This window comes from Oryctolagus cuniculus, chromosome 2 (genome assembly GCF_964237555.1).
Source record: "Oryctolagus cuniculus chromosome 2, mOryCun1.1, whole genome shotgun sequence".
NCBI lineage: Eukaryota > Metazoa > Chordata > Mammalia > Lagomorpha > Leporidae > Oryctolagus > Oryctolagus cuniculus.
In genome coordinates, this window is record NC_091433.1 from 139,544,338 (window position 1) to 139,569,378 (window position 25,041).

General features: G+C 37.9%; 1 protein-coding gene and 1 long non-coding RNA gene across 27 annotated transcripts in view; one reads left to right on the forward strand and one right to left on the reverse strand.

The window, feature by feature from the left end:
* WDPCP (WD repeat containing planar cell polarity effector) overlaps nucleotides 1–25,041 on the forward strand; it is a 378,644-nt gene that overhangs the window by 247,258 nt on the left and 106,345 nt on the right. The window lies entirely within an intron of this gene.
* The window catches only part of LOC103347670 (uncharacterized), a 323,804-nt gene continuing 307,667 nt past the window's right edge, over nucleotides 8,905–25,041 (reverse strand). Inside the window, exon 7 of the long non-coding RNA XR_011386820.1 lies at nucleotides 8,905–14,697. This is a non-coding gene — a long non-coding RNA (uncharacterized lncRNA). The remainder of the gene's footprint in view (nucleotides 14,698–25,041) is intronic.

The following is a 25,041-nucleotide window of genomic DNA, read 5'->3' on the forward strand; positions in this document are numbered from 1 at the left end:
GAGTTGTTTTATTGTAGGAACCTAATACGATGGGTCTTTTATATCTATCCATTCAGCCAGTCTGTCTGTATCTTTTAATTGGAAAATTTATGCCATTTACATTCAAGGTGATTATTGATAAGTAATGACTTGGTCCTGCCCCTGCCACTTTTCCATGAAGGCATAAATTTTCCTATTGGTTTCTTTTAGTTTCCTTTGTACTTTTACTAAGAGATTCTCTGCCTTCACATTCTTTCATAATGATAACTATCTTTTTTCTGTTTCCATGTGTAGCATATCCTTAAGTATCATTTATATAGCTGGATGAGTGATGACAAATTTCTTTTAATTTCTGTTTGTTTTGGATGGTCTTTATTTTACCTTCATTTATAAATGAGAGCTTTGTTGTGTACAGTATTCTGGGTCGACAGTTTTTTTTTCTTTTAGGACTTGGACTATGTCTGTTCAGTCTCTCCTTGCTTAAAGAGTTTCCAACGAGAAATCAGCTGTCAGTCTAGTTGAGATCCTTTGAAGGTAATCTGTTGTTTCTCTTATGCACATTTTATAATCTTTTCTTTGTTTTCCTTTGAAAGTTTGTAATGTGTCATGGTGAAGATCTTTTCTGCTATCTATTAGAAGTTCTATATGCTTCCTGTACTTGAATGTCCATATTTTTCTCTTAATTAAGGAATTTTTATGCAATTATTTCACTGAATAAGTCTTCTACTTCATTCTCTCTCCACACCTTCAGGAACTCCTAAGACCTGTATGTTAGGTTGTTTGATAGTATCCCATAAATCTTGAACAGCATTTTCAGCTTTTCTAATTTTTCTTTTTCTTTAATCTTTTTTTTTTTTTTTTTTTTGGTCTGAGATGTTTCCAAAGATATTCTTTCTTCTGCCTCACAGAGTTTGTTGTTAAGGCTTTCTACTATATTTTTATTTGACTTGCTGAATTCTTCATATCTAATATTTCAGTTTGATTTCTCTTCAATATCTGTATCTCCTTGCAGAATTTCTTATTCACGTCATGTTTGGATTTCTTTAGCTCATGTGTTTGCTTCTCTTTTGAGTAATCTTGATCATTTTTTGAATTCCTCTTTAGGCATTTTAGTCATCTCTGTCTTCACATTCTAATATTGAAGTGTTGTTGAGTTCCTTTCATGGAGTCACATTGTCTGCCTTGTTCATGCTTACTGTATTTCTTACTGTATTTGTATATTGCCTAGAAATGTATATGAATTTAGTGTGTACTTAAGGTAGCATTTCAGATCACTTAGGAAAAGGTTAAATAAATTATGTTGGTCTAATCAGCTTAACATTTATAGCATATCCTGTGCAAAATGCTTATATACCTAATATAAAAAACCAATAACCCATAAGAAGTAAAACTCCCCCATAAAAAAGTAGCAAATATCACAATTGGGCAACTCAGAAAATAAGAAATGCAATTGACCAATAAACACAGAAAAATGTTTAGTCTGTTAGTGAAGGATACTTTGGGCTAGATACCTAGAAGCAGGTCATGTTAACCAGATAGGGGGAGTGTACATTGGTAAGTTTTTTTTGGTACCTTTACCAAAAATCATTTGACCATATAGGTGAGAGTTTATTTGTGGGCTTTCTGTCTTTTCTGTTGGTCTTTATGTTTGTGTCAGTACCACATTACTTTGTTAATAGTTTTGTGTAGATTTTCAAATCAAGAACTGTGTGTCCTCCAGCTTTGTTGTTTTTCAAGATTACTTTGGAAATCTAGACTCCCTTGGAATTACCTATGAATTTTAGGGAAGGCTTTTCTATTGCTGAAAAATCATCATTGGTATATTGATAGAACTGTACTGATTCTGTTGTTCATTTTGGGTAGTACTGACATCTTAACAAAATTAAATCTTCCAATCTACAAATGTGAGACATATTTACATTTATATGTCTTTTTAAATTCTTTCACCCATGTTTTGCAGTTTTCATTGTTAAAGTCTTTCACCTCCTAGGGAAAATTAATCCCTCTGTATTTTGTTTTCTTTTGATTCTATTGTAAATGGGATTTTTTTGTCTTTTTTTAACTTTTATTTAATGAATATGAATTTCCAAAGTACAGCTTACGGATTACAGTGGCTCCCCCCTCCTCATAACTTCCCTCCTACCCGCAACCCTCCCCTTTCCCACTCCCTCTCCCCTTCCATTCACATCAAGATTCATTTTCAGTTCTCTTTTTATACAGAAGATCAATTTAGTATATATTAAGTAAAGATTTCATCAGTTTGCACCCACATAGAAACACAAAGTGAAAAATACTGTTTGAGTACTAGTTATAGCATTAAATCACAATGTACAGCACATTTAGGACAGAGATCCTACATGAGGAGTAAATGCACAGTGACTCCTGTTGTTGACTTAACAAATTGACACTCTTGTTTATGGCATCAGTAATCACCCTAGGCTCTTGTCATGAGTTGCGAAGGCTATGGAAGCCTTTTGAGTTTGCTGACTCTGATCATATTTAGACAAGGTCATAGTCAAAGTGGAAGTTGTCTCCTGCCTTCAGAGAAAGGTACCTCCTTCTTTGATGACCTGTTCTTTCCACTGGGATCTCACTCGCAGAGATCTTTCATATAGTTTTTTTTGTTTGTTTGTTTTTGTTTTTGTTTTGCCAGAGTGTCTTGGCTTTCCATGCCTAAAATACTCTCATGGGCTCTTCAGCCACACCCGAATGCCTTAAGGGCTGATTCTGAGGCCAGAGTGCTGTTTAGGACAGCTGCCATTCTATGAGTCTGCTGTGTATCCCGCTTCCCATGTTGGATCGTTCTCTCCCTTTTTTATTCTATTAGTATTTGCAGATGCTAGTCTTGTTTCTGTGATCCCTTTGACTCTTAGACCTATCAGTGTGATCAGTTGTGAACATAAATTGATCACTTGGACTAGTGAGATGGCATTGGTACATGCCACCTTGATGGGATTGAATTGGAATCCCATTGTATGTTTCTAACTCTACTGTTTGGGGCAAGTCAGCTTGAGCATGTCCCAAATTGTACATCTCTTCCCTCTCTTATTCCCACTCATATGTTTAACAGGGACTTTTCAGTTAAGTTTCAACACTTAAGAATAACTGTGTATTTTATTCTGTGTATTTTATTTACAGAGTTCAACCAATAGTATTAAGTAGAACAAACACAAAAAAATACTAGGAGGGATAAAGTATTAAGTTGTTTATCAACAGTCAGGGCAAAGGCTGATCAAGTCACCATTTCTCATAGTGTCCCTTTCACTTCAACAGGTTCCTTTTTGGTGCTCAGTTAGTTGTCACTGATCAGGGAGAACATGTGATATTTGTCCCTTTGGGACTGGCTTATTTCATTCAGCATAATGTTTTCCAGATTCCTCCATTTTGTTGCAAATGACCGGATTTCATTGTTTTTAACTTCTGTATAGTATTCTATAGAGTACATATCCCATAATTTCTTTATCCATTCTACTGTTGATGAACATTTAGGTTGATTTCCAGTGTTAGTTATTGTGAATTGAGCTGCAGTAAACATTATGGTACTTTTTTGTTTGGCAATTTAATTTCCTTTGGGTAAATTCCAAGGAGTGGGATGGCTGGGTTGAATGGTAGGGTTATATTCAGGTTTCTGAGGAATCTCCAGACTGACTTCCATAGTGGCTTTACCAGTTTACATTCTCACCAACAGTGGATTAGTGTCCCTTTTTCCCCACATCCAAGCCAGCATCTGTTGTTGGTAGATTTCTGAATGTGAGCCATTCTCACCGGGGTGAGGTAAAACCTCATTGTGGTTTTGATTTGCATTTCCCTGATTGCTAGTGATCCTGAGTACTTTTTCATGTGCCTGTTGGCCATTTGGATTTCCTCTTTTGAATCCTTGGCCCACCTCTTAAATGGGATGTTAGTTTTGATGTTTGGAGTTTCTTGATCTCTTTGTAGATTCTGGTTATTTACCCTTTATCTGTTGCATAGTTTGCAAATATTTTTTCCCATTCTGTCTGTTGTCTCTTCACTCACCTGTTTCTTTTGCAGTACAGAAACTTCTCAATTTGATGCAATTCTATGAGTCTGTTTATTTTGGCTTTGACTGCCTGCGCCTGTAGGGTAGTTTCCAAGAAGTCTTTGCCGTTGCCAATATCTTGCAGGGTTTCTCCAATGTTCTCTAAATAATTTGATGGTGTCGTGTCATAGATTTAGGTCTTTAATCCATGCTGAGTGGATTTTTGTGTAAGGTAAGGTAGGGGTCTTGCTTCATGCTTCTGCATCTGGAAATCCAGTTTTCCCAGCACCATTTATTGAATATACTGTCCTTTTCCAGGAATTGGAATTGGTTTTAGATCCTTGATCAAATATAAGTCAGCTGTAGATGTTTGGGTTGATTTCTGGTGTTTCTATTCTTTTCCATTGGTCTATCCATCTGTTTCTGTACCAGTACCATGCTGTTTTGATAACAACTGCCCTGTAGTATGTCCTGAAATCTGGTATTGTGATGTCTTCAGCTTTGTTTTTGTTGTACAAAATTGCTTTAGCTATTCGAGGTCTCCTGCATCTCCATATGAATTTCAGCATCATTTTTTCTAGACCTGAAAAGAATGTCTTTGGTATCTTGATTGGTTCACATTGAATCTATCAATTTCTTTTGGGAGAATGGACATTTTGATGATGTTGATTCTTCCAATCCATGAGCATGGAAGATTTTTCCATTTTTTGTTATCCTCTTCTATTAACAAGATTGTTTTGTGCAACTACCTTTTCAGATTATTCATTATTAGTATATAGAAATGAAACTGACTTTTGGGTGTTGATTGGTTTCCTACTACTTTGATGAATACATTTAGTACTTTTTTTTTCTTAAAATTTATTTATTTGAAAGGCGGAGTTAGAGATCTTTTATTTGCTGCTTCACTCCACAAATGGTCACAATGGCTGGAGCTGTGCCAATCCAAAGCCAGGAGCCAGGAGCTTCATCCAGGTCTCCCATATGGGTACAAGGGCCAAGGAACTTGGGCCATCTTCAGCTGCTTTCCCAGGCACATTATCAAGGAGCTGGATTAGAAGTGGAGCAGCCAGGACTCAAACTGGTGTCCATGTGGGATGTTGGCATTGCAGGCAGCAGCTTAACCCACTACACCAGAGCGCCGGCCCCCATTTAGTTCTTTTTATTTTATTTTATTTTTATTTTTATTTTTAGTTATTTATTTATTTTGGCAGGCAGAGTGGACAGTGAGAGAGAGACACAGAGAGAAAGGTCTTCCTTTGCCGTTGGTTCACCCTCCAGTGGCTGCCACAGCCAGCGCTGCAGCCGGCACATCACACTGATTTGAAGCCAGGAGCCAGGTGCTTCTCCTGGTCTCCCATGCGGATGCAGGGCCCAAGAACTTGGGCCATCCTCCACTGCACTCCCGGGCCATAGCAGAGATCTGGCCTGGAAGAGGGGCAACCAGGACAGAATCTGGCGCCCCGACCAGGACTAGAACCCCGGGGTGCCGGCGCCACAGGTGGAGGATTAGCCAAGTGAGCTGCGGCGCCGGCCACAGATATTCTATAATAACATTTTTGGGAGGTGAATGAAGTGTTAAAAATTTGACACTAGCTAGTTTCCCATTTCAGATAACTCCTTGCAGTTTGCTGTTATGTTTGAACTTTTAATCAGTAAAATACTTAAATGTCACTAGTTTTACTTTTAAGCATGACATATCAATTTTGTGCCCCAACATCAAATGAAATATAAAATATTATATACACTATGTTTTATTTCCAAATTATAGTAAACGCACTGAAGTGAAACCCCTAAATTTTTTTTCAAGTTTTAATTTGTTTTCCGAATGAAAAAAAGTTTTTCCAATTAATCTTATAAGATTATTAATAAACATCTTTCTTTTTGATAATAGACAATTTCATAATGATAGTTATGCCTACTTAAATTTATAGACTATCTTGTTTAAGGGCATGACAACTGTTTTCAGATTATCAACAAGAAAATCATTACATCTCACAAAGATAAAGGACCTAAATTTATTGATCATCTATGTATCATGTTCAGTGTAAGTTATTTTTCTTTTATTTTCATAAGATTTCTAACAATTTGAATTAATATGTCCATTTTAGAGTTGATAAAACTGATTATAAGGAAAACTGAGAAGAGTTTTGAATGAAACCTAGTTGTGCTTGACTCTAAACTTCATGCCATTTTTAAAAAAGATTTTATTTATTTGAAAGGCAGAGTTACAGACAGAGAAGCTAGGGAAATAAAGATCTTCCATCTGCTAGTTCACTCCCCAAACCCAGGCTCCATCTGATTCTCCCACTGCAGCTGTGCCAGCTGGAGCCAGGAGTTTCTTCCAGGTCTCTGGGTACAGGGGCCCCCAAGCACTTGGTCCATCTTTTGCTGCTTTCCCAGGTGCATTATAAGGGGCTGGATCAAAAGTGGAACAACCAGGACTCAACCAGCACCTTTATTGGATGCCGGTATGCAAGCTTTGGCTTTAACCTGTTACTCCACGACTCTGGCCCCATGCCATTTTCAGTGATAACAAACTGCTTTCTTTTTTTTTTTTTGGAACAGAACTCTTTATTTAAATTTCCAAGCTTGACACTTGTATCATTAAGCACGATTGTCAGCTGGTCACCAAGTTCACATGGAAGGTCATGAGTTCCCACAGATGCCAGAGTAGGCCGGGCCCAAAGGATTTCAGTAGAAAGCTTTCCCTCTCTCCCCTCCCCCTTTTTTCTTTTCCTATGCACCTTCTAAAACTGTGTATTTCCAGGGGGAATTAAGACAAACTGCTTTCTAATATGAAAGCTTAGGGATTTATGACTTGATGATCACTCATAAGTTCCACAAGGCTATTTTTTTTCTTTCACTGAAATTAACAAAGATTTCTTGCTGCAGAATGACATCTGACTGGCTTGAATGATTCACAGACCCCCAACCTGTTGGAAAGATGATTCACCCAAATAAAAATTCTTAATAGTAATCTGTATTAAAAGGGAAAAATGTCTATTGTGTGCAGCAAAAATAAAAAGGAATATAAAAGTAGTCCCACTAGACCATTTTACTGTTTCCTTACTAATGGTTCCACATATTTATGCATGATTTCCTTAGAGATAGATAGGGCTTATACCAGACAGTGTATTTTCCAGGAGCATAACTTTTTTCTTGAGAATCCATCTCCAGCTCGAGAGACACAAGAGTTGAGTCTTAGGGTGTCATATTAACTGAGAAGATGTTAACATTTTTTAAAATGTCCATCCCCAAGCTCCACTCCTAGAATATCCACTTCTCGTTGGTCTCTGTCATTCATAGTTGTCTTCCACTAAGATCCATGAAGAGAGGAGTGTTGATATAATTAATATTGGCTCAACTACTGGTGAGGAAAGGGTGTGGGTGTAGTAGGAATCTCATTTTCAGGTAATAGACAAACTGGTTTCAGACTTGCCTGCCTTCTGTGAACTACTATATTTGGACAGAATATATGAGATTACTGTAGTTAGGCATTAGACAATAAGCAGTGAAATAAGAAACACACGATGAGTACTTTGTGCAATTTATAAAGCAGAAACCAGTGATGTCACTCAGGTAAGGAACCAGAGATAAATTTTAGAATTCAAGAATGATGAAGGATCTAGAATTTGTGGGGCAAGATCCCAGAGAGGAGAATCTGTATGAAGAGGGGAGACCCAGAAATCTTATGGTAATCCTCTTTGGGTCCTTGATGGAGGGCTAGACTGTAAATAAACTAGCAAAGAGCCACTGCTATAAGATGGAAAGTTGAATGGAGATGTTAGAGGTTCATAGTTCTGAGAAATGCTGCAATTCTAACTTGCCCAAACTGAAGCAAGCTCACTGGGTATTTACATGAAACCCCAGAAATGCCTTAAGAATAAGGCTGTCATACATCTTAAGACCATGTATACAACTGAAATAAATCTCCTTCCTGCAAAAAGCATAAAATAGGGGCCGGCATTGTGGCATAGCAGGTAAAGCCACTGCCTGCAGTGCTGGCATCTCATACGGGTGCTGGTTTGAATCCTGGCTGCTCCACTTCCAATCCAGCTCTCTGCTGTGGCCTCGGAAAGCAGTAGAAGATGGCCCAAGCACTTGGGCCACTGCACCTGTGTGGGAGACCTGGAAGAAGTGCCTGGCTTCCTATCAGCGCAGATCCGGCAATTGTGGCCTTCTGGGGAGTGAACCAGCAGAAGACCTCTCTTCCTCTCCTCTCTCTCTGTAACTTTCTCTCTGACTTTCAAATATAAATACATAAATCTTAAAAAAAAAAAAAAAGCAAAGCATAACATAAAGCTACGCAGTATCAAAAAGGATTGACCTCTAATTTTATGCTAGAACGAAACTCAGTACTTTTTTAAAAAAAGACATTATAGGAGTGGGTCAGTTAAGAAGTTGGTTAAGATGCCCACAGCTCACATCAGAGTACCAGTGGGGGCCAGAGTAGCGGCCGGCACTGCAGCTTACTAAGCTAATCCTCCACCAGCAGCGCCAGCACCCCGGGTTCTAGTCCCAGTTGCGGCGCCGGATTCTGTCCTGGTTGCTCCTCTTCCAGTCCAGCTCTCTGCTGTGGCCCGGGAAGGCAGTGGAGGATAACCCAGGTCCTTGGGCCCTGCACCTGCATGGGAGACCAGGAGAAAGCACCTGGCTCCTGGCTTCAGATTGGCACAGCGTGCCAGCCATAGTGGCCATTTGGGGGGGGGGGGGGCTAACCAATGGAAGGAGGACCTTTCTCTCTCTCTCTCTCTTTCTCTCTCTCTCACTAGCTCTGCTGTCACCAAAAAAAAAAAAAAAAAAAAAGTACCTGGGTTGGATTTCTTACACCAACTCAGGACTTTCATGTTAATGCAGACCCTAAGAGTCATTGTTGATGGGTCAAGTGATCAGGTGCCTGCCACCCACATGGGGAATCTGGATAGAGTCTGAAGCTCCTGGGTTTGGCTTTGGCTTTGGCTGTTGCAGATATTTGAGAAGGGAGTTCCCTTTGCCTCTTTGCTTCTCACATCAATAAAAATTTAAAAAGCCAGACTCCTTACAGTGCAACACCCACAATGTATAACATACAGTAACACATTGCTAGTTGTGTGAATAAGCAGAAAAATATAATTTATAATAAATATTTGTAAAGATTTTTTTTATTAGAGAGAGAGGTCTTCCACCCGCTGGTTCACTCCCCAAATGGCCACAATGACCTGAGCTGATCTGAAGTCAGGAGCCAGGAACTTCTTCCAGGTCTCCCTTGTGGGTGCAGGGGCCCAAGGACTTGGGCCATCTTCTGCTGCTTTCCCAGGCCACAGCAGAGAGCTGGATCAGAAGTGGAGCAGCCAGGACTCGAACCAGCGCCCATATGGGAGAGGGCAGCTTTACCTGCTATGCCACAGCACTGGCCCCATAATCTATAATGAATATTAAAAGGAGCCAATAGTAATCAACCCTTAAGTAACCCATTTGTTTAAATAAGCAAAGAAGAACTTTAGAGCTTGATTTTAAAGGAAAAGATGAGTATAATGACTGAGTACATAGGGATATTAATAAGAAACATGGAAGCTACCTGTGTTACAAAAAGAAGTCAAAAAATGGTTATTATGGCACAGATGGTTAAACTACTGTTTGGGAAGCCCACATCCACATCAGAGTGCCTGAATTCATGCCTCACCTCTGCTTCCAATCCAACTCCCTGTTAATACACACTCTGGAAGCAGCAGATGATAAGGGCTTGGATCCCTGCCACCCAGGTGGGAGACACTGATGGAATTCCTGGCTCCTGGCTTCATCCTAGCCCAGCCCCAAATGTTGTGCACATTTTGGGAGTGCACCAAAAGATGGAAGATATAGCTCTCTGAGTGTCACTCTGCCTTTGAAATAAAATAAATAAACCTTAAGTGTTAAAAATCAAATTAAAAACAAAACAGAAGTTCTAGAACTCCATTTGAAATAGAATGTCTAAAATGAAAAATTTACTGGATTGGCTTAGAAGATTGGACATAGGCCAGCGCCGTGGCTCAATAGGCTAATCCTCCACCTTGCGGCGCCGGCACACCGGGTTCTAGTCCCGGTCAGGGCGCCGGATTCTGTCCCGGTTGCCCCTCTTCCAGGCCAGCTCTCTGCTATGGCCAGGGAGTGCAGTGGAGGATGGCCCAGGTGCTTGGGCCCTGCACCCCATGGGAGACCAGGAAAAGCACCTGGATCCTGGCTCCTGCCATTGGATCAGCGCGGTGCGCCGGCTGCAGCGGCGGCCATTGGAGGGTGAACCAACGGCAAAGGAAGACCTTTCTCTCTGTGTCTCTCTCTCACTGTCCACTCTGCCTGTCAAAAATAAAAATAAAAAAAAAAAAAGAAGATTGGACATAATAAAAGGTTAGTAAATTTAGAACAGATTAACAGAAACCATACTATTTGAAGAAAAGGAGAAGTATTGCAAAAATAATGACTTGTAGAACAAAATAAAATGTCTAAAATATGTATAATTGGTGCAAACCATTAATCACTATGTCCAAGATGTTGACACCACATAACCAAATTATTGGAAAGTGCAAGAAAAATCTTTAAAATATCCACAAAACAAAAATAAGTATATTAAAGGAGTTGCAACTAAAATGAATTATGATTCACTTCAAATCAGAAATAATAATGCTAAAATGTAATGGAATAATTTTGGTGGACTGAAAAGAATTAAAATTCTTAACACAATATCTTATATCCAGTGAAAAATGATCCTTAAATACGACTGAAATAAAGATACATTAAAAATAAATGGAAAGTGAGAGAATTCACCAATAGATTTGCACCATAAGAAGAGGTAAGTGAAGTTTTTCAGGTGAAACAAAAATCATACAAAATGAGGCTTGAAAAGAAGAGACCTGGAGATGCTAGACATATTGACTAAGGCTTTTTTCCTCATCTTAAAATTTCTTTAAAAGACATTTCTTTAAATCAAAAATAACAAACTGTATTATTTACAACATATATAGGCATGAAGTGAATGACAACACAGGAAGGGATAAATGGTATGTATCTCTTTTCCTGAAGTGGAACAATATTAATGATAAGTAGACTGCTGTAGGAAGTTAAGATTGCATATTACAGTGGCCAAATGATTTTCAGAAATATTTGGACAAATAACTAAAAATCAAGACAAAAAAATGAATATACTTGACCTGATTCTTTTTTTAACTTACATCCAACAACTGCAGAATATAGTTTTCTACTGTATGTGGCATATCTACCAAACATAAAGTATATGATAACCAATAAAATAGGATTTAATATATTCTAGAAGATCAAAATATGATACCAAAGTAATTAAACTACCAGTCACTAATTTCAGATGCCTAAAAGGTTTTTCACTCTTTGAAAATTAGACAACTTCTTCAAAATCTCATGGCTAGAAGAAAAAAATCACAAAGAAATTAGGAAAATATTTGAATTGAACTTTAAGGAAAACTCAGTATATCAAAATGTGTGGGATAACTATAAATACATAGTATAAAGTAAAACACCATGAGTCCATACTGATATAAGTAATAAAGCCAAATAATAAATGTAGAATTACACAATTATAATTTGGCAGAGTAATAATAATAAGCCAAGAATCATTAATGGATGCTATAATGAAGGTGAGAAAGTTTCATAAGATATTTGCCTAGTCTCAAGTAGTTTCTCAAGATGTGTATTATTTACAAGGGAATAAATAAGGTAATTTTTCTGTGGAGAAGGGAGTTGGACATTTACATTAATCAAGTAATTAAAATGATTGTCATCAATAATGGAACAAATCACCATAATTTGCCACCTTATATATTAAAAACTTCTGTAGCATTCCTGCCCCCTTTCAGAAAAAAATACATAACCTGAATCTAACTGTGAGGAAGCACTAGTTGAACTCACACTGAGGAATATGTTAGTAAGTATCCATTTATTCATTATAACTGCCCAGTTCATGTAAGAGAAAGAGACTAAAGTATTCCAAAGAAGAGTAAAGAGGCTTAACAAGTAATTCATTAAGAATTAATTGGTGATATAAAAAGCATTATTGGATGGGGCCAACACTGTGGCATATCAGGTTAAAGCCCTGGACTGCAGCGCCAGCATCCCATGTGGGCACCGGTTCGAGTTCTGGCTGCTCCATTTACCATCACAGCTCCCTACTAATGGCATGGGAAGCAGTGGAGTATGGCCTAAGTGCTTGGGCCCCTGCACCCACATGGGAGACCCAGAGGAAGCTCCTGGTTCCTGGCTTCAGAACAGCTTGCTCAGGCCTTTGCGGCCATTTGGAGATTGAACCAGCAGGTGGAAGACCTCTCACTCCCTCTTGCTCCCTCCCTCCCCTTCCCCTTTTCTCTGTCTCCCTCTCCCTCTCTCTCTCTCTCTGTCTCTGTGTCTCTATGTCTCTGTGTCTTTCTGTCTTTCAAAAAATAAATTAGGGGCCAGCACTGTGGCGCAGCAGGTTAACGCCCTGGCCTGAAGAGCTGGCACTCCCTATGGGCTCCAGTTCAAGACCTGGCTGCTCCACTTCCCATCCAGCTCTCTCCTATGGCCTGGGAAGGCAGTGGAAGGTGGCCCAAATCTTTGGGCCCCTGCACTTGCGTGGGAGACCCAGAGGAATCTCCTGGCTCCTGGCTTCGGATCGCTGCAGCTCTGGCCATTGCGGCCATCTGGGGAGTAAACCATCGGACGAGTGGAAGACCTCTCTATCTCTGCCTCTCCTCTGTCTGTGTAACTCTGACTTTCAAATAAATAAATAAATCTTTTAAAAACTAATAAATTAAAAAAAGCATTATTGGAAGGAACAATTGGTGAAACCTCAGTGATTAAATGGTTGTAATGTTATCAATTTCAATAATCATTTTGAAGGCTTTATAGAAAATTAACACAGAAATGTTCAAAGATGTACTATAAAGTTATTGTTAAATAGTTTAGGGAAAAAATGACCTTTGTACTGTTATTGAAACTTTTCTTTAACTTTCATATTGTTTTAAAAATAGAAGTTTTCACTTATCATTTCAGCTCTAGACTCTTCACTGCCCATGATTTCTCTAGGTAGAAACTGTGGTTTGGAAGTCTAATTGTTTGGTCACAGAAATGTCGATTTTAGTTGTCTGTAGGATTTTATTCTGCTTTTGGAAATCCAGGTAACCTCTCCAACGTAATTATTACTATAGTATAAAGCTACTGATTTTGCTTTACTCATTGTGGCATAAAAGCTACTCAGAATTGCTTCTTTGGTTCCAAGTTGGATGACACGAGGATGAGTATGCTCTCTGAACATTCTCTTGTTGGCATCTCTAATTACCTTGGCCATTGGCACAGGGCCAGTTGGAATGTCAACTCTGCCATCTGATAATGCTATAAAAAGACCTATAACTTCTGCTCTCCAGCCATCTGTGCCTTCCCTTGGGTAGTTTGCCTTGCATTGGCATGATTTTTGCATGGTGGCTTACATCTGCCACTCCTAGGCACATTCTTGGTGATCAAGTTGACATGGAATTGCTCCCTTGGCACTGTTTATATAATGGAGTTTTATACCTGATAACTTATGAATTAAGAGTTACCATTTATTATATATAATTGCCATTGTAAAAAATTATTAATACAGACATTTTTGGCTCTAATGAATCAAACTAGCCTAGTTTAGACTTCCAACTTTAAATTCTCCCAAACAGAACAAAGTATAAACTGCTAAAGAAATACACCTCTTCTTTTTTTAAAAAAATACTCGACTGAGGCCCACACTGGAGAGTAGGGGTAAAGCTATTCCATTATGTCAGTATGTAGGGTATGTAGCTGCATTCAGATGTCTGAGTAGAGTCTGTTGCAGGAGCTGAGGGGTACTGCCTAGCAGTTTATCAGCACCAGGACTGGGCTGAAGTGCCTTGGTACCATGAGGTTCTATGATTAAAAAAAAAAAGGAACTTTTGTAATAAATAGAGGAACATTCTATTAATCTTCCCAAAAAAGACATCTAATTCTACAAATAAGGACATAAAGGTGTTAAAAATCCTCTCAAATAGTTGGCTGCTTCCATAAATAGAATAACTGGACAAGCTATAAAAATTACAGAAAAATGCAGAAGCTGATCTGTTGCAGAAAGAAAAATCACCTTCTCTTCCTAAATCTTAGTGTTCGGAAAAAAAATAGACTACTACAAGTGAGAGCTGTGATATAGCAAATAAAATGAACTGGCTTGTGCAGGCCACCTGCTTGAAAAATTATGCCATGATAGTCAAACATTGTGGTTCTTCACAAACAGAAAGCCCTTAATTAAAATACAGTGGGTTATGTGCATGTCCATCTAATGTTCTGCCTACAGTTCAGACAGGAGTCACAAAAAAGCCTTCAACTCACCAAAGGTATATATCTATATTAGGACTTTTTATATGTAGACCTCAGTTGAGAGATGTGTACTTAGCAAAATTATTTTTAAATTGAAACAGCAAATACTTAACATAAAATACCCCTTGGATTTTTCTTCCCTTGTAAATTTATTATATTATTACACTTGTTAAAATTTTAACCATTAAATCATAAAGTTCCAATTATTTCACAAGGCCAGTTTGGGATAGACTACATTCCACTTATGCTGTATATAGTTTGAATTGCATATAAATTGCTCCTTCTCTGGCCACCCCTACCCCATTTTGCAAGATTTAATTAGTTGTGTACCTGGTGCTCCTCACTTGCCTCAGTCATCGTTATTTGATGGCAAAATAGACCTTTCATAAAAGGAGAGAGAAAAGATATTAGTCTGACGGGTCTCAGAAGTTTTTGAGCTGTGCCATTCATGGCACTTTTTGCCTATGAATCTCTTTTTTGGATTTTTTTTAACTTTTATTAAATGAATATAAATTTCCAAAGTACAGCTTATGGATTACAATGGCTTCCCCCCCATAACGTCCCTCCCACCCACAACCCTCCCCTTTCCCACTCCCTCTCCCCTTCCATTCACATCAAGATTCATTTTCAATTCTCTTTATATACAGAAGATCAGTTTAGCATACATTAAGCAAAGATTTCAACAGTTTGCTCCCACACAGAAACATAAAGTGAAAAATACTGTTTGAGTACTAGTTATAGCATTAAATCTCAATGTACAGCACACTAAGGACAGAGATCCTACATGAGGAGTAAGTGCACAGTGACTCCTGTTGTTGACTTAACAAATTGACACTCTTGTTTATGGCATCAGTAATCACCCTAGGCTCTTGTCATGAGCTGCCAAGGCTATGGAAGCCCCCTGAGTTCACCGACTCTGATCATATTTAGACAAGGCCATGGTCAAAGTGGAAGTTCTCTCCTCCCTTCAGAGAAAGGTACCTCCTTCTTTGATGATCCGTTCTTTCCACTGGGATCTCACTCACGGAGATCTTTCATTTAGGTTATTTTTTTTTCCCCAGAGTGTCTTGGCTTTCCATGCCTGAAATACTCTCATGGGCTTTTCAGCCAGATCCGCATGCCTTAAGGGCTGATTCTGAGGCCAGAGTGCCGTTTAGGGCATCTGCCATTCTATGAGTCTGCTGTGTATCTCACTTCCCATGTAGGATCGTTCTCTCCCTTTTTTATTCTATCAGCTAGTATTTGCAGACACTATTCTTGTTTATGTGATCCCTTTGGTTCTTAGTCCTATCATTATGATCAATTGTGAACAGAAATTGATCACTGGGACTAGTGAGATGGCATTGGTACATGCCACCTTGATGGGATTGAATTGGAATCCCTGGTATGTTTCTAACTCTACCGTTTGAGGTAAGTCAGCTTGAGCATGTCCCGAATTGCACATCTCTTACCTCTCTTATTCCCACTCTTTGTATTTTTTTTTCTTTTTTTATTTTTTTAACTTTTATTTAATAAATATAAATTTCCAAAGTACAGCTTTTGGATTATAGCAGCTTTTTCTCCCCATAACCTCCCTCCCACCTGCAACCATCCCATCTCCCGCTCCCTCTCCCATCCCATTCACATCAAAATTCATTTTTAATTATCTTTATATACAGAAGATCAATTTAGTATATACTAAGTAAGGTTTTCAACAGTTTGCACCCACACAGAAACACAAAGTGTAAAGTACTGTTTGAGTATTAGTTATACCGCTAATTCACATAGTACAACACATTAAGGACAGAGATCCTACATGGGGAGTAGATGCACAGTGACTCCTGTTGTTGATTTAACAATTGACACTCTTATTTATGGCGTCAGTAATCACCCGAGGCTCCAACGCCGATCTTATTTAGACAATGTCATATTCAAAGTGTAAGTTCTTTCAAGTATCATTTCCGAAATGAAAAGACTTGAAAGTCATTACTCTCCTCATTACAACAATAATAAGCTAAACAAAAACAAATATCAACAGCTTCTCTGGGTACACTAAAGAGTTGCAGTTACAATGCAATGAGCACCCAGGAATCATCAAAGGTCGTAAAGCTGGAATCACAGCTGGGACCTGCTTATCTGGAACAGAGCCCTGGCTGAAGCACTTAGAGGGTAACTTTGTGTGAAGGCAATTTTACCCAGTGGCTGGAGGCCATTCCTACCATGAATGGGAAACTCCCAGGCAACATGGACTTAGGGATCCAATACTTTGCTTTATCTTGAGGAATCCCACCAACTTTTCACAGTAGAGGGCTTAGAAACATCATTTATTAGCTATGACAGGGAAGAGGAACAGTAACCATTGTGAAATAGGATGAAAACCATCTTCTTATTTAAAGGCTTAAATGTGAATCGTTTAAATATATTCATTAAAAGATAAAGATTGACAAAGTGAGTATAATAACAATATTCGGCTACATCTTGTCTTTTGGACATTCACTAAATATACTGATTCAGACAAGATTTCTGTGGGGCGGAGGCTTGTGACTAGTACTAACCTTAAGTATATATTTTTTTTCCTTTTCTGTCCATAAGTAAATTAATGTCTGCTCTGAAATGTCATTTATCTACTCAAATTTTCTTGGGGGGAAAAATCAAATATCAGTCCTAGCAGATGTTTCATGCAAATTGGTAGCAAGTAATGACTACAACTCAGATGATTAAGAATTTCATAACAAAGATCTGCTACGTTTTAATTTTTATATAGTTACTCTTTATCATTGTTTATTGTACCACCATTGTTTGATAATGTATAATATACATAGAACAAATTAAACAACATATTTTTATTACCATAGTTCATATTAATAGTGTGGCTTTCAGAAGTCAAACAATTTTTTTGGTTAACATTCTTTGCAAAGGTACTAGATGGTGTGTAACTCTAGAGTTGAATTTTAAGGGATTCCAAAGTATATATACTTTTTATCTAAAGAAATAATAAACTATGATCTTGAACATGCCTGAATCAGAAAAAAAAAATTATGTATAGAGAGTGGGTTTTTTTCCCCCTAAGGTTTCTTATGATCACAAAACAACAGTCTAAATTTTGTTCAAAACTTGATAAACTATTAAATATATTGAGAACTTTTTTATTTTATAATTATGTATGTAAAAATATATGATTCTAAGGTTAAATCTTTAACCTTAGACATTCAGAGAAGTCTAGGTCTAGATTCAATCTAGTCTTCCTTTACATTCTTTCCTTCTCTTTGGGTTGTCATTTTTATTTGCTTTTGATCTATCCTTCATTTATAGAAAATAAATAATTAAATTTGTTAATATATATATACATCTACATCCCTGCTGTTAGGTAAAATTTGGCATACTAAGAATATTTTGTGGCATATGTTGAATTTTTTAATTTGAGAGGTAGAAAGACAGTGTTCTCATTGCTAGGTCACTTCTCAAATGCTTCTAACAGCCAGGGTTGGGCAGGCTGAAGCTTGGGAGCTGGAAACTCTATCCAGATGTTCCACAAAGATGGCAGGAACTAAATTACTTAAGTCATAACCACTGCCTCCCAGAGTCAACATTCATAATAGGTTTGGGTCCAGAACCAGCAGGTTAACTCCCTGGCCTGAAGTGCCTGCACGCTTGAGACCTGGCTGCTCCACTTCCAATCTAGCTCTCTGCTGTGGCCTGGGAAAGCAGTGGAGGATGGCCTAAGTCCTTGGGCCCCTGAACCTTTGTGGGAGACCTGGAAGAAGCTCCTGGCTCTTGACTTTGGATTGGCACAGCTTTGGCCGTTGCGGCCATCTGGCGAGTGAACCAGCGGATGGAAGACCTGTCTCTCTCTGCCTCTCCTCTCTGTGTAACTCTGACTTTCAAATAAATAAATAAATCTTAAAGAAAAAAAAAAAAAGAACAGGAACCAGTAATCAAACTCAGGCACACTCTGATGTCAGTTGTGGACACCTTACCTCCCAAGCTAGACTCCCTTTACAATGTGTTGACTCCCCCTCCCTCCCTCCCTTTCTTCCTTCCTTCCGTCCTTACTTCCTTTACTAAATATATCCTGAGTATCAGTATATAGCGATATATAGGAATACCAAAAGAACTTTTAAAATGATTAGAAGATATATATAACTAAGTTCAAAAATATGAAAATTTGGAGTCTTAGTCTGTTTAATTATGCCGTAATGAACTACCTGAGACTAGGTAATTTCTAAAGAAAAGAAATTTATTTCTCACAGATCTGGAGGCTGTTAAGTCCTAGATCAAGTATCACATAGTACAGTGAGAAAGCATGAGAGAGAAAAAGAGGGACAAGTATCACACCCACACTTTCTAAGAATGCCACTCCTGAGATAATCATCACACATCTAGGATAATGGCATTAATCTACTCATGAGACAGAGTCTTCATGACTCAGTCACCTCTTTAAGGTCCCATCTCTCCAACACCATTGCATTAGGGATTAAGTTTCCAAGGCACATTCAAACTATAGCATTCCACGCCTGACCCTCCAAAATTGATGTCCTTCTTACATACAAAATACATTCATACAAACTCAATAGCCCCAAAAGTCTTAACTTGTTCTAGCACCAACTGAAAAGTCCAGAATCCAGAAATGGAGAAATAGGAAAGAAGAAAGGAGTAACTAATCTCCAGTAAGTCCAAAACCCAATGAGGATATTAAATCTTTTTTCAAAAAAGATTTATTTGAAAGGCAGATTTACACAGAGAGGCAGAGTCGGAGAGGGAGAGAGAGAAAGAGGTCTTCCATCCTCTGGTTCATTCCCCAAATGGCCGCAATGGCTGAAGCTGTGCCGATCTGAAGCCAGGAACTTCTTTTGGGTCTCCTACATGGGTGCAGGGCCCCAAGGACTTAGACCATCTTCTTCTGCTTTCCCAGGCCATAGCAGAAAAGTGGATTGGAAGTGGGGCACCTGGGACTCGATCTGGTGCTCATATGAGATGCCGGCACTACAGGTGGCGGCTTTACCCACTGTGCCACAGCGCCGACCCCACAATATTGAATCTTAAAATGCAAGAACAATCTTTTACTCTACTTTAAAAAAAGGATTTTATGGGCCAGCGCCATGGCTCACTTGGTTAATCCTATGCCTGCGGCACCAGCATCCCATATGGGCGCCAGGTTCTAGTCCCGGTTGCTTCTCTTCCAGTCCAGCTCTCTGCTATGGCCCGGGAGGGCAGTGGAGGATGGCCCAAATCCTTGGGTGCCTGTACCCACATGGGAGACCAGGAAGAGGCACCTGGCTCCTGGCTTCGGATCAGCGCAGCGCCAGCCATAGCGGCCATTTGGGGAGTGAACCAACGAAGGAAGACCTTTCTCTCTGTCTCTCTCACTGTCTATGAATCTACCTGTCAAATAAATTAAAAAAAAAAAAAACATTAAAAAAAAAGGATTTTGTTTATGTGAGAGGTAGAATTACAGACAGAAAAGTCTTCCATCTGCTGGTTCACCCCCCAAATGGCCCCAATGGCCAGAGCTGAGTCAATCCATCTGAAGCCAGGAGCCAGGAGCTTCTTCTGGGTTTCCCACACAGCTGCAAGAGCCCAAGCATTTGGGCCACTTTCCACTGCTTTCCCAGGCCACAAGCAAAGAGCTGGATCAGAATGGGAGCAGCTTGGATACAAACTTGCACCCTTAAGGGCATCCCGGCTTAGCCTACTATGCCACAGTGCCCTTCTCCACATTCTGCATCCTAGTTTTACAGAGCTTGGCTCCAAGGCCCTAGATACCATGTGCCCTATAGCTCTGCTGAGTTCAGTTCACCCAGGAGCTCACCTGAGTTGTAGCGTTATCCCTATAGTTTGGCCAGACTGGAGGTACTGCTGGTAATTCTACAGTTCTGATAATTTAGAAGTAACCCTACTCTCACAAGTCCACGAGACATCCCCTAAAGGAATGTGGGATGGGGGAATCTCTTTTCTCCATAGATTTTGAAATCTAAGTAGCTCCACAGTTTCAGATCTTACATTAAGTCTTTTATGTACTTTGAGTTGATTTTTTTATTGTGTGAATTAGGGGCTCAGTTTTATTCTTATGCATGTAGTTTTCCAAGCACGGTTTATTAAACAGCGTTCTTTGCTCATTGTATGTTGTTGATTCTTTTGTCAAAAATCAACCATTGAGTTTATTTCTGAGTTTTCTATTATGTTTCATAGTTTATCTATTTTTTCACCAGTATCATGCATTTTGAGTATAATAGCTCTATTATACAGTGTTAAAACAGGCACTGTTGGCTGGCACCGCGTCTCACTAGGCTAATCCTCCGCCTTGCGGCGCTGGCACACCGGGTTCTAGTCCCGGTCGGGGCGCCAGATTCTGTCCCGGTTGCCCCTCTTCCAGGCCAGCTCTCTGCTGTGGCCCGGGAGTGCAGTGGAGGATGGCCCAAGTCCTTGGCCCTGCACCCCATGGGAGACCAGGAGAAGTACCTGGCTCCTGCCATCGGATCAGCGCGGTGCGCCGGCCACAGTGCAGCAGCCATTGGAGGGTGAACCAACGGCAAAGGAAGACCTTTCTCTTTGTCTGTCTCACTGTCCACTCTGCCTGTCCAAAAAAAAAAAAAAACAAAAAAAAAAAAAAAAAAAAAAAAACAAAAAAAAAAAAAAGGCACTGTTATTCCAGTTTTCTAGGGGTTTTTGCCTCAAAAATGCTTTGGCTATTTAGGATCTTTCTGGGTTCCTTATGAATTTTAAGATTGTTTTTTTCAATTTTCTTGTGAAAAAGTACATTGGAATTTTTGTAGGAATTGCATAGACTCTGGGGGTCACTTTGGGTAGTCTAGGCATTTAAACAGTATTAATTCTTCTAGTCTATGAGCATGGGATATTTTTATATTTATTTGTGTCTTCAATATTTTATAATTTTCAATGTACAAAATTTTCAACTTCTTGATTGAGTTTATTCCTAAATAATTATTTTATTTTATTTTTATTAGAAATAGAATTGTTTCCTTAATTTTTCTTCAACTCACTCATTGTTAGTATATAGAAATAATGTTTTTGAAAGTTTATTTTGTAACCTAAAACTTTACTGATTGGTTTATATTATCGGTGGAGTCTTTAGCAATTTCAATATATAAATTCATGTCATCAATAAACATAGACATCTCCACTTCTTCCTTTGATACATGAATGCAATTTCTTTATTCCCCTTAGTTGCTCTGGCTAGGACTTTGATTAGAAGTTGTGAGAGTGGATATCTGTTTAACGTAGTATGACTTAACAGTATTTTATCTTTAGTCTTTCAAACAGCTTTATTTCCCCAGATGTCCTGATCTACTTAAGTAAAGGTCATGAAAACGAAGTATACAGCATATATTTTCTTTATTCATTTATAATATGATTGTTTCCCAAAAGTTTGTAAACATAGTTAGAAATCCAGTAGTCACACTAAATTCCAGAGTTAAAACTATCTGAAATTTAAAGACAAATGAAGGCAGAAAACAGCTAATGAAGAGGTAATGTAGATACTAGACATGTCATGCACCAGAACCTAAATATTCATGAACTCTGTAAAACTGAGGAGCATGAAACTGTTGAGATATGCTCTCTATTGCATTTTGCTGGAGGCCACATTCATATATTTGAATATAGACAAAGCTTGAAGTATATCAGAAAACAGACTGTATAGTGTATTTTCAAGCAGATAGATTAAGGAATGAAAACCTTCATGGTGGAGATGTAAAAATAATTAAAGAACTGTTAAAGATTACACTGTTGAGATGAATGACCCTAGTTCTCTATAAAAATTTTGAAAATAAAGAGAAAAATCACAGAAAGAAGGAATAAAGTGAGATTGAGAAAATATTCAAAAATAATTTTCAGGCAGTATATCTTAGAATCAACACTTAAAATACTCTAAATGTAAGATACATAAGTATCCCACAGATAAAACTATATATGTATGTTTCTCTTTCTTTGATATATGTCTCTGTATGTCAGTGCTATATAGTCTTAGTGTGAAATACAGTAGGATTTGGATATTCTTGACCATTTGTTTTAGCATTTAAATTTTAAGATCAACTTGTCAAGTACTAGGGCAAACCTTGAGGGAGTTTTAATTGGAACTCCCTGATTTTTACATCAGAATTTACATCTTTGTGATGCACAGCATTCCCAGCCATAGAAAATATATTCTGAGTGTTCATTTATGTCATTAAGTAGTGATTGGTAATTTATCATAAAATATATTGCCATATGTTTTGCTTATTTCCAAGAAGAATCATTACAAATTTCACCAGCAAAAAATAAAGCCACCTAATTCAGTTTATAAGGCTAATATAATCTTGATACCTCTCCTGGACATTCCAAGTCAGAAAGGTCTCATATTATTTTTAGTTAGGAACATAGAGGCAAAAATTTTAAATATTAGTAAGTTGAATATAATATTACTTACTTTTAAATTATTAGTGGCTTCTTCATTGAATATAAGGATCTATTAAAATATTATGCCACTCTTGGATTAAAAGATAAAAGTAACGATTATTTCAATTGATGTACATTAAGTTGCTTCTAGTCATTCATTGTTATAAATACCAATTAATCACCAATATTGGATATACATCATCTGTTAGTTTCCTTAGGAAGATTTTCCAAAGTGTATGTGAGTTCTAAACTTATAGTATTAAAATTTGAGTCCAACAACTTTTTCTATGAAGAGCCAGATACCAGTGTTATAGGCTTGTGGGTCAAGAAACAAAACTGAAGTTATTTTGTAGGTACTTCTTTTTGTAATTTTATTTAAGGTATACAGATTTTATGTATTTCATATATACAGATTCGGGAACATAATGATACTTCCATTCTACCCTTTATCCTGTACATGTTCCCACCCTTTTTCTTCTCCCTCTCCTATTCCCACTCTAAATTTTTACAAAGATCTATTTTCAGTTTACTTTACTCTCCTAAGATTAACCCTACACTAAGTAAAATGTTCTACAAATAATAAAAAGAAAAAAACACTGTTTCTCAATAGTTGAGACAAGGGCTGTAAACAATCATTGAATCTCAAAATGTCAATATCACTCGTATACATTACCTTTTAGGTACCCTATTAATTGCCATAGATCAAGGAAAACATAGACTGCTCTATTTCACTAACTTAATGGTTTCCAGTTGCATCTATTTTGTTGCACACGACAGGTACACAAGGTAAGTTAAAGGTTGTGGACTTAGATGTTTGATCCATTTTGAATTGATTTTCTACAAGGCATAAAGTAAAGGTCTTGTTTCATATTTTTGCATGTGGAATTCCAATTTTCCCTGTCCTTTCTCCAGGGATTGATTTTAGTTCCTTTATCAAAGATTAGTTTATTGTAAATGAGTGGATTCTGTTCTGTTCCATTAGTATACATATCTATTTTTGTGCCTGTACCAAGCTGTTTTGATTAAAACTGCCCTGTAGTATGTCTTGAAACCTGGTATTGTGGTATCTCTGGTTTTATTTTTGTTGTATAAGATTGCTTCAGCTATTCAGGTTCTCTTGTTTCCTTGTAAATTTTAGTATCATTTTTTCTAGATCTGAGAAGAATATCCTTAGTATTTTGATTGGGCTTGCAATGAATCTATAAATTGTTGTCAATAGTATAGACATTTTGATATTAATTTTTCCAGTCCATGAACATGGAAGTTTATTCCTTTTTTGTGTGTCTTCTTGAATTTCTTTCTTTAATGTTTTATAATTTTCATTGTGGAGATCTTTGACCTCCTTGTTTAAATTTATTCCAAGGTATTTAATTTTTTTGTAGCTTTTGTAAATGGGATTGACATTAGAAGTTCTTTCTCAGCCATGAATTGTTTGTGTAAACAAATACTGTTTTTGTGTGTTAATTCTATATCCTGCCACTTTAGCAAACTCTTCTGTGAGTTCCATTAGTCTCTTAGTGAAGTCTTTTATTTTCTATATATACAGAATCATGTCATCCGCAAATAGGGATAGTCTGACTATTCAGGCACATTTAGGACAGTCTGACTACCTCCTTTCTGATTGCATCACTTTGATTTCTTTTTCTTGCCTAATGGCTCTGGCTAAAACATCCAGGACTTTATTCAGTACAATGGTGAGAGTGGGTATTCTTGTTTGGTCACAGATCTTAAAGTGATTGCTTCCAAATTTTCTCCATTCAATAAATTGCTGGATGTGGGTTTCTTATAAATTGACTTGATTGTATCAAGGAATGTTCCTCCTACACCCAGTTTATTTAAGGTTTTCATCATGAAATGATTTTTTATTTTATAAAATTCTGTCTCTGAATCTATTAAGATAATCACATGGTTTTTATTCTTCAGTATGTTAATGTGATATATCACATTGATTGGTTTGCATATGTTAATGTGATATATCACATTGATTGGTTTGCATATGTTGAACCATCCCTGCATGCCGCCTAGTTGGTCTGGGTAAATGAACTTTCTGATGTGTTGTTGGATTTGATTAGCTAGTTTTTTATTGAGGATTTTTGCATCTGTGTTCAAAAGGCAGATTGATCTATAGATCTCTCCCTGTGTTTATCTTTTTGGGGTTTAGCAATTAATGTGATGCTGGCTTCATAGAAGGAGTTTGGGAGGATTCCCTCCTTTTCATTTGTTTTGAATAGCTTGAGAAGAATTGGAATTAGTTTTTCATAAGTCTGGTAGAATTCAGCAGAGAAGCCAAATGATCCTGGGCTTTGCTTTGTTGGGAGGGTCTTTATTATTAAGTCAATCTCTGACTGGAT